The sequence below is a fragment of the Myotis daubentonii genome, chromosome 15 (assembly GCF_963259705.1).
Source record: "Myotis daubentonii chromosome 15, mMyoDau2.1, whole genome shotgun sequence".
NCBI classification, from domain to species: domain Eukaryota; kingdom Metazoa; phylum Chordata; class Mammalia; order Chiroptera; family Vespertilionidae; genus Myotis; species Myotis daubentonii.
The window spans coordinates 9,629,629-9,636,929 of record NC_081854.1 but is presented as its reverse complement, the minus strand read 5'-3'; the positions used below and the strand labels follow the sequence as shown (position 1 = coordinate 9,636,929).

Here is a 7,301-nt window from a genome sequence, read left to right as displayed (position 1 = left end):
TCCTACACTGGCCTTGGACATTTGATGAGAGAACCACACATCGCCCACCTCCCACAACCCCCGCCCCCTCCCCGAGGAATCGAACCCTGATTTCAATTGGGGCTGGCTATCTGTTGGCTTCCTTCATACCCAGCCAGGCCCCTTCCAATTTGTTGGCCTCAAGACCATCCCCCCAAGAGACCAGGTGTGTCTGTGGGAGAGTGGGTATGGTTTCTCTCTTTATTCAATGGACCTAGACTTTTCTTGAGCAGAATAGAATGCCAGGCACCATTCTAGGGGTGAGGGATGCCATAATGCACCAGGAAACCTGGGACCAGCCATGGAGGTGGGGAGAAACCAAGGCTAAGTGACCTATTTACTTCCTTGATCAATATCTGTGTTCCCTAATATACAGTGTGTGTTGGGGAAGGGGCAGGAACCAGGGTGCTCTTGGTCACTACTATATTGCTGGCATACACTACACACTTAAACTATATTTCTTCTATGAATGAATAAACCTGGTCACCCCCTCCCCCCTCCCCCCCCCCCCCACCCCCCGCAATGCCTCAAGTCTGTCAATTTTGAGAGAGCCATTCCCCAAGTTCCATATACCCAGGGGCTGGCAGCTATGAGAGACAAAGGTGACACCCAGCTGATTTCAGGTCTCTCTTCCTGGCTGTGTGACCTTGGGCAAAACCCTTCTCCTCTCAGAGCCAATGTAGTTTTTTTTTTGTTTTGTTTTTTTAAATATATATATATATATTTTATTGATTTTTTTTACAGAGAGGAAGGGAGAGGGATAGAGAGTTAGAAACATCGATCAGCTGCCTCCTGCACACTCCCCACTGGGGATATGCCTGCAACCAAGGTACATGCCCCTGACCGGAATCGAACCCGGGACCTCTCAGTCCACAGGCCTACGAGAGCCAATGTAGTTTTGTGCACTATCAGATGGGAGTAGCTAAAAGCCTCCAGATGAGGGGTTATGAGAGGTCTCTGCCCAGGAGGCAGCACTGAGGACTGGAAACATTGTACTTGGCACTAGCTAATGAATACCCAAGGTGTAGTTCAATCATAGCCAATGGAAGGGCAAACTACACAAAAATAAAGTGTCAGTGTATCTATTATTCTTCCTCCGAAGGGACACATACGTGCAGTGCATGGCCACTTACAACAGGAGTCCACCACTCTCTTGTTTGGGGGCCACCCAGGTGTTCACTTTTGAAATTGATAAGTTTGCTTTTTTCATAATAACAACAGCCATCGCTTTATCTGGCACTTCCTGCGAGGTGCAGCTCTCTCCATAGCTCATTTCCTCCGAATGACCCTATGAAGTGAGGCCTATTATTTAAAGATGAGGAAATGGAGGCAGTGCATCTGCTCAAGGTCACACAGCAAGGAAGTGGCAGAGGCAGGGTGTGAACTGGGGCTCACTGACTTGGGTCAGGGCTCTTAACCACTGTGGTCTCCCTCTCTCTCTTTTTTTTTTCTTCTCAAAACCTTGCTTTTTTTTCAAGGGGAAGATCTATATTTTTAAAAATATACTTCTTGTTGGTTTCAGAGAGGAAAGGAGAGAGAGATATAGAAACATCAATGATGAGAGAGAACCACACACATCGCCTGCCTCCTGCACGCCCCCCCACCGCAATCGAACCCTGACCTCCTGGTTCACAGATTGACGCTCAACCACTGAGTCACACCGGCCTGGGCCACTGTGGTCTCTTAACAAAATTTTTTTAAAGGAAAAAAAATGTTTAAATGATATGAACAGTGTCACAAAAACACCAAGTAAATGCTAAAGCTTAAAAAATAGAGATACTAGTATGTTTCAGTCACTGGTTTATTCAACACATTTACTGAGCAGCTTCTGTGTGCATGGAGCTGTTCTAGGCACTGGGGAGACAGGAGGTACCAAGGGACCCTAAGTGCCCCTGTGCGCCCCAGGAGGGCAGGCCTCGGCCCGGCACAAGGCACACAGTAGGCGCTCACCATGCATTCCCTGGATGAACGTGTGAACCCGTGTGCCGCCCGCGAAGCTTCCACGGCCAGGTGGGGAGGAAACGGGCCCAGCACTATCGCGGCGACGTGGGGCCCTGGGAATCCCACCAGCCCGGCTCTGCAGCAGGGCCGACCCGGGTCCCCGGCGCCCTCCGCGAGGCCGACGCGGCTCGGCCAAGACCGACGGGGAGGAGCGATCAGCCAGCCCGGGGTCCCGGCCAGTCGCCCCAAAGCCCCCGCCACCTTCCACCTTATGGCTAGGACTCCCGGCTCCGCGGATTCACAGGCGAGACCTTCCCTCCTGCTCCATACGCGACTCCCGCTGCCTTTTCAAACCACCGCGTCTTCCCGCCCGGCGACCCTCGCCCGAATCCGGGGGCGCGCCCAGGGCGCACGGCGACCCCTTCCCAGCCGGGCTGGGCGCCCGTGGTCTGGGGGCGCACATCCCTTTAGCTCTCCCGCAACGCCAAGCGCCGTGAGAGGCAATCGCCGGACTCCACCGGAGTCTGAGAAGGCGCGCCCCCAAACCCCCGGGACTGGGGCTGAGGAGGGGGCGGTGCTGGAGCGAAGGGCCCCCTCCCGGCGCGGCCGCAGCCTCTCATTCGCTGGCGGGCCCGCCGCTCGGCGCCGGGAGAGGGGCGGGGCTGCCCCAGGCCCCGCCCCCAGCGAGGGCGGAGGGAGGAGGAGGAGGAGGACAAGGAAGGGGGGGCGGAACACAAAACCTGTAAAGGTTTTTTTTTCTTTTGCATTTAATTAAAAATAATTTTTTTTTTTTTTTTGCAAACCCGAGGGGTCCTCCCCGGAGCGGGCGCGGGGCCGGGGCGCCCGGGCCGCGGCGCAGGGCGGCGGCGGGGACCCGGCGGAGGCTGCCGGGCGGCCGCCATGCGATCAGGCAGTGCGCTGACCGGCCCGGCCGGTCGGCCCCTTCTGGGTCCTCCCTGTGCAGCCCGTGCGGGGCCGTCTCGGAGACCCCGCGCCGACGGCTGCTCAAACATCAGGGTGAGTTTCTCACAATGTAGCAATTTCTCTTTAAATCTCTTAACTCTCTCTACCTGCGAGTCGGGGCTGTGACAGGGCGCAAAAGCGAGGGGGGAGTGGGGGTTGGAGGCGAGGGTGTGTGTGGGGGGAGCCGGAGCCGGGGCCGAACCCACCCCCCCGGCACTCACACACTCAGCCCCCCAACCGGGGCGCAGCGTCCGCTGCCTCCTTTTCTGCTCGGCGCCCACCGCCCCCGGCAGCCCCCACCCCCCGCGTCTCTCCTACCAGCACCGCCGCCCCGAGCCTGCGGGGACCCCCCCACCCGGCTTCCCTGCCCAGACCCGGCGCCCGGTGCCTCCCGGCCCTCCCGCCGGCTGCCGGGGATACAATGGAGCGGCGGGGAGGCGAGACCTAACGTTCCACGGGGGGAGGGGCGGGAGACCCCCTCCCCGGCCCCGCGGGCTTCCTCCCCGCGCCCTCCCCGGCCTTGCGGGGAAGAGGAGGGCGACGGGGCAGCGGACGGTGCTTTCCCGGCCGGAGGCGGCGAGACCTCATCTCCCCTTCTCGCCCGGCCCCTGCGCCCCCTCCCCAAATGTCTCCCGGGGCTGCCGGGGAGAAACGGGGCCCCCGGCCAGCTGCGGAGGGATGGAGGTGGAGGGAGGCCACCGGGTCCCCCCCCTCCCCATCGCCCCTAAACAATGAGAGGAGTTGACTTGGTCCCGCACCCCCGGCGGGGAAAGGAGCCGACCCCCTCCCCAGCGGGCTGGCTGGTCCCGGAGGGGGGCCGGGGAGGGGGAGGGAGGAGGGAGGGGAGCCTGACCCCCTGTCACCTCCCGGGATTTAGGGCGGCCCCCCACCTCCACCCCCTCGGCCCGGGCAGGGGAGGCACCGGGCCCAGCCCGGGCACCGCGCTCGGGTGGTGACCTTTAGACAAAGGCAGCCCTTTCCCTGGGGTGAGCCCGGGCGAGCCGGGCCCCTGCGGAGGGCCGCCTGCCCGCGGGCACCGGGAGGGAGGGATGGAGGAGGGAGGGGGACGGAGCCATCTGGTTTTCCCATCCCTGGCTGCCCCTGAGCTGCTTCTCCGGCTGCTGTCACTGGCGGCCGCGGGGAGACAAGGGACCCGAGCTGCCCAGGCCTTGGTCCGCGGCCAGCGGGGCAGCGGGCGAGGAGCCGCGGGAGGGTGCGGGTTGGGGCGCGGGCGCCCGCGGTGATTGGGAGGCACGGTGGCTCCTTCCTCTCCGCGCCCCTTTGTTTTGCTTTGTGGTTCTGAGCAGCTGAGCTTCCCGGGAGGTGGGGTCAGAGGCCGCCGTGTCAGCTCCTGGGGGAGGGAGGCGGGGGTGACAGGTCCCGGCCCTCCGGGGCTCCTGGACCCCGGGGCTGCAGTCCGTGCCCAGCCTTCCGTCCGCCGGGACTGGCAGCCCCTTTTGTCACAGCCCTCCAATGGTAGAACGAGGATCTGGGTTGGTACCGAGCGCCTGCACTTCCCTCACATCTTTCCGAGGGCGCTTGTCTGGGAAACAGTTTGTAGAAACACCGAGACACCAAAGGCCTGAGATTTGTAAGTTCTGAGCGCTTTTCAAACCCTCACCTGGGGCGGGGGTAGGGGTGAGGCCGAGTCAACTCTGCCCTCAGGGGATGGTGGGAGAACAGGGGAGGTGACAGTTCAGGAACTACTCCCTGCCCATGTGCTGGTGTCAGGGGGGACTTCAGGGGTCCATTGACCTCCCCCGTCCTTCCCCATAGCTCCCCGACTCCTAGGAGTTGGAAATCAGCTCGTCTCTCTACCCAGGGAGCATTAGGGCTGCTGCAAAGTGGCCACAATGGGAGGAGGAAGTAGGGACTGCTATCTGCCCATTTTGCAGGCAGGCTAATGGAGGCTCAGAGAGGTTCAGTGGCTTGCCCAGGGTCACACAGCCCCAATTTGTAACCCTCTCAGGTTTCTCCAACTCCGTTCAAAACTGTTAGGTTCCCCTGTACCCCTCTTGGGCACTTGGTCCCTTTGATTTCAGTTGACCACGGTCTCCAATGTAGTTAATCCCTGGACAGAGCTGTCAGAGTGCACCTGGCTGCTGGGCTGAGGGCAGGATCATCTTGCCTGTGGCCCAGCTGAGAGTCGGAGGTGTGTGAGTCAGGGCAAGGGGCTGTCCCAGGCCTGGCTGAAGTCACCCAGGAGCCGGCCCCACTGTCATCCTCTTCTCCCCCTGAGCCGGGACTTGCCCTGGCTTGCTGCTTCTCAAGCCTGCAGGGAGGAAGGCTGAGCTGTTGGGGACCTGGTTGTCCCTCTGCCCTGTGGCCCTCCGTGGCACCCTGCTGCCTCTTGGCCTGGTGTCACACTCCTGCTCCCCGCCTGTTATCTTAGGGAGGTCCTTTCCCTCCCTCCTGTCCTCAGTTTCCGCCTCTGTAGATCGGGATAATTACAGTTCCCTTGGCTGACCTTGAGGGGGTGAAAGTGTCTCCATCCAAACGTTTTGTTTTTATTTCTCATTCAGCCGGTGGGATGTGGCACGCCTGTAGGGTGGGGAGGGTTGCCTGGGGCTGGGGGTTTTATGGAGATCACATAAGGTGTCCACCCCTGAGGACGTTCCTGTGGCCGGTGAGGCCTGCCTGGAGATAATTCTGCTTCTAGATAATTCCCAGCTTCGGTGACATATCCCTCCACCTGTCTGACCTGGGGCCCTCCCCCTTCAGCATTCACTGGTGCTGAGTCCACCTTTGGGGGTCCTGTGTCACCTCCCTCACTAGATGAAGAAACTGAGTTCCCGGGAAGCCGGGGCCATGGCTTGGGGTTGTGGCAGACGAGCTCCATGCTTGTCAGCAGAGCTGGGAAGGCCACATTTTGAGGGAGCCCCTGCCCCCCAACTGCTGTCCTCTCCTTGATGTGCCAATGTCTTCCTCCCAGAGATGACAGGCATACGTAGTAATACCGCTGGGTGGGTAGTAGGAGGGGGCCTGGAGGCCCCTCTAGGCTGCGTATCTCCTGAAAGTAGGAATAGATTGACTTTGAGGGGGAAGCAGGAGTAAGGCCCCCGAGGGACAGGCCTATGCCCTCCCCTCGCCCCCTCCCCGTTGACTTCCTTCCCAGAGGCCTCTGGGGCATTCCCTGGGGATGTGGGGTCTTCTTCCCCTTCTCAGCTCCAGTGAGTCTGTGGAGGGGCCAAGAGGTCAGCGCCAAGCCCTGGGGCGGGGGTGGGGGAGGGTGGGGGAGGGGAAGGGAGGGTGCGGGGGGGGGGGGGGGAGGGTTCTCCAGGTCCAGCCACCAGCAGAGTTCCCGCCAGCCTTCCCAGCTCTCCCTGTAGCTGCCTTGACTCCTGGTCTCAAGAATGCAGAGGACTGCTGGTGGGGAAGTTAATTGGAAACAGGGAAGCCTGGCATGCCTTTCCAGCGGGCCTGGGCTTGGAGAGCAACTGGGGGGCTGCCTTGCAACTGGGGGGCTGCCTTGCTCGCTCTCCTGCCCTGCAGGGGAGAGGGCTGGGGGGCGTGGTCCCCTCGCCCTGGTCTCCTTGGGGCCTTCCCCCCACCAGGCACTCTCACTCTTAGTAGAAATAGGAAGTTTCTGAACTACACATCCACGGTGCAGAGCGTTCCCCCTCCATCCGAAAGAGTGCCCCCCCCGCCCCACTTATTCACTCTTCATCCCCGGTCTGTCCCCTCTCTTGGAGGGCGGAGGGCCCGCCTGAGAGCTGGCTCCCCAGCATAGGGTGCGTCACACGAGAGACACATGGGAAATGTTTACTTGAATTGTCCCCAAGGCGCCCTCCTCATTCCTTCTCTAGACTTCTCCCCTGCCGGGAGTCCCACCGTTAGAGTGTTGTCCCCATGGACTAAAGCCTTTGTGTCTCGGGCCATGTAAGTCTCCCCAATGGGGAGAGAATGTTTGCTAAGACATTTCTAGTTTTGCTGACAATTAGTTTTGTGTAGTTTGTGTATTCATGGTGGGGGTGGGGGGGTGGGGAGAAGGGGATCTGTTGGCAGGAGCAGCAGGGGAAACTGCCTTTGTTTTTTGAATTGTTCCCAGTGAAACTTCCTGAGGGCCTACTGTGTGTCAGGCCCTGGGGCTCAGTTAGGTTGTTGGGACCTAGTTCAGGGCGAGGTGAAAGGTAAGTGTTGTTTATGGGGCTGGATTAGCTGTGTGGGATTTGACGAGTTCTGTCGGGTAGTCTGTGCCTCCCCAAGGAGGAAGCAACTTCTTTCTCTCCCCGTCTCTCTCTTTTTTTTTTTCTAAGCGACACAGGCACATGGGACACATTCAAAGTAGTAAGTCTCCTCCATTTCCACTGGCGTCCCTGGGACCCTGGCTTGCCTCCCCAGACGCAGCTCCTCAGTTCTGATGCTCTGCACACACACAT

General features: G+C 60.1%; 1 protein-coding gene across 3 annotated transcripts in view; it reads left to right on the top strand.

Annotated features, from left to right (window-relative positions):
* Positions 1 to 2,659: 2,659 nt before the first annotated feature.
* Positions 2,660 to 7,301, top strand: part of BICRA (BRD4 interacting chromatin remodeling complex associated protein) — a 78,908-nt gene continuing 74,266 nt past the window's right edge. For 2 of the 3 annotated variants that reach the window (XM_059666003.1, XM_059666001.1), the window contains exon 1: positions 2,660 to 2,976. The gene's annotated coding sequence lies outside the window, so the exon portion shown is untranslated. Of the gene's footprint in view, positions 2,977 to 4,258; positions 4,514 to 7,301 lie in introns of those variants that run through there. The other variant, XM_059666002.1, reaches the window with a different exon arrangement.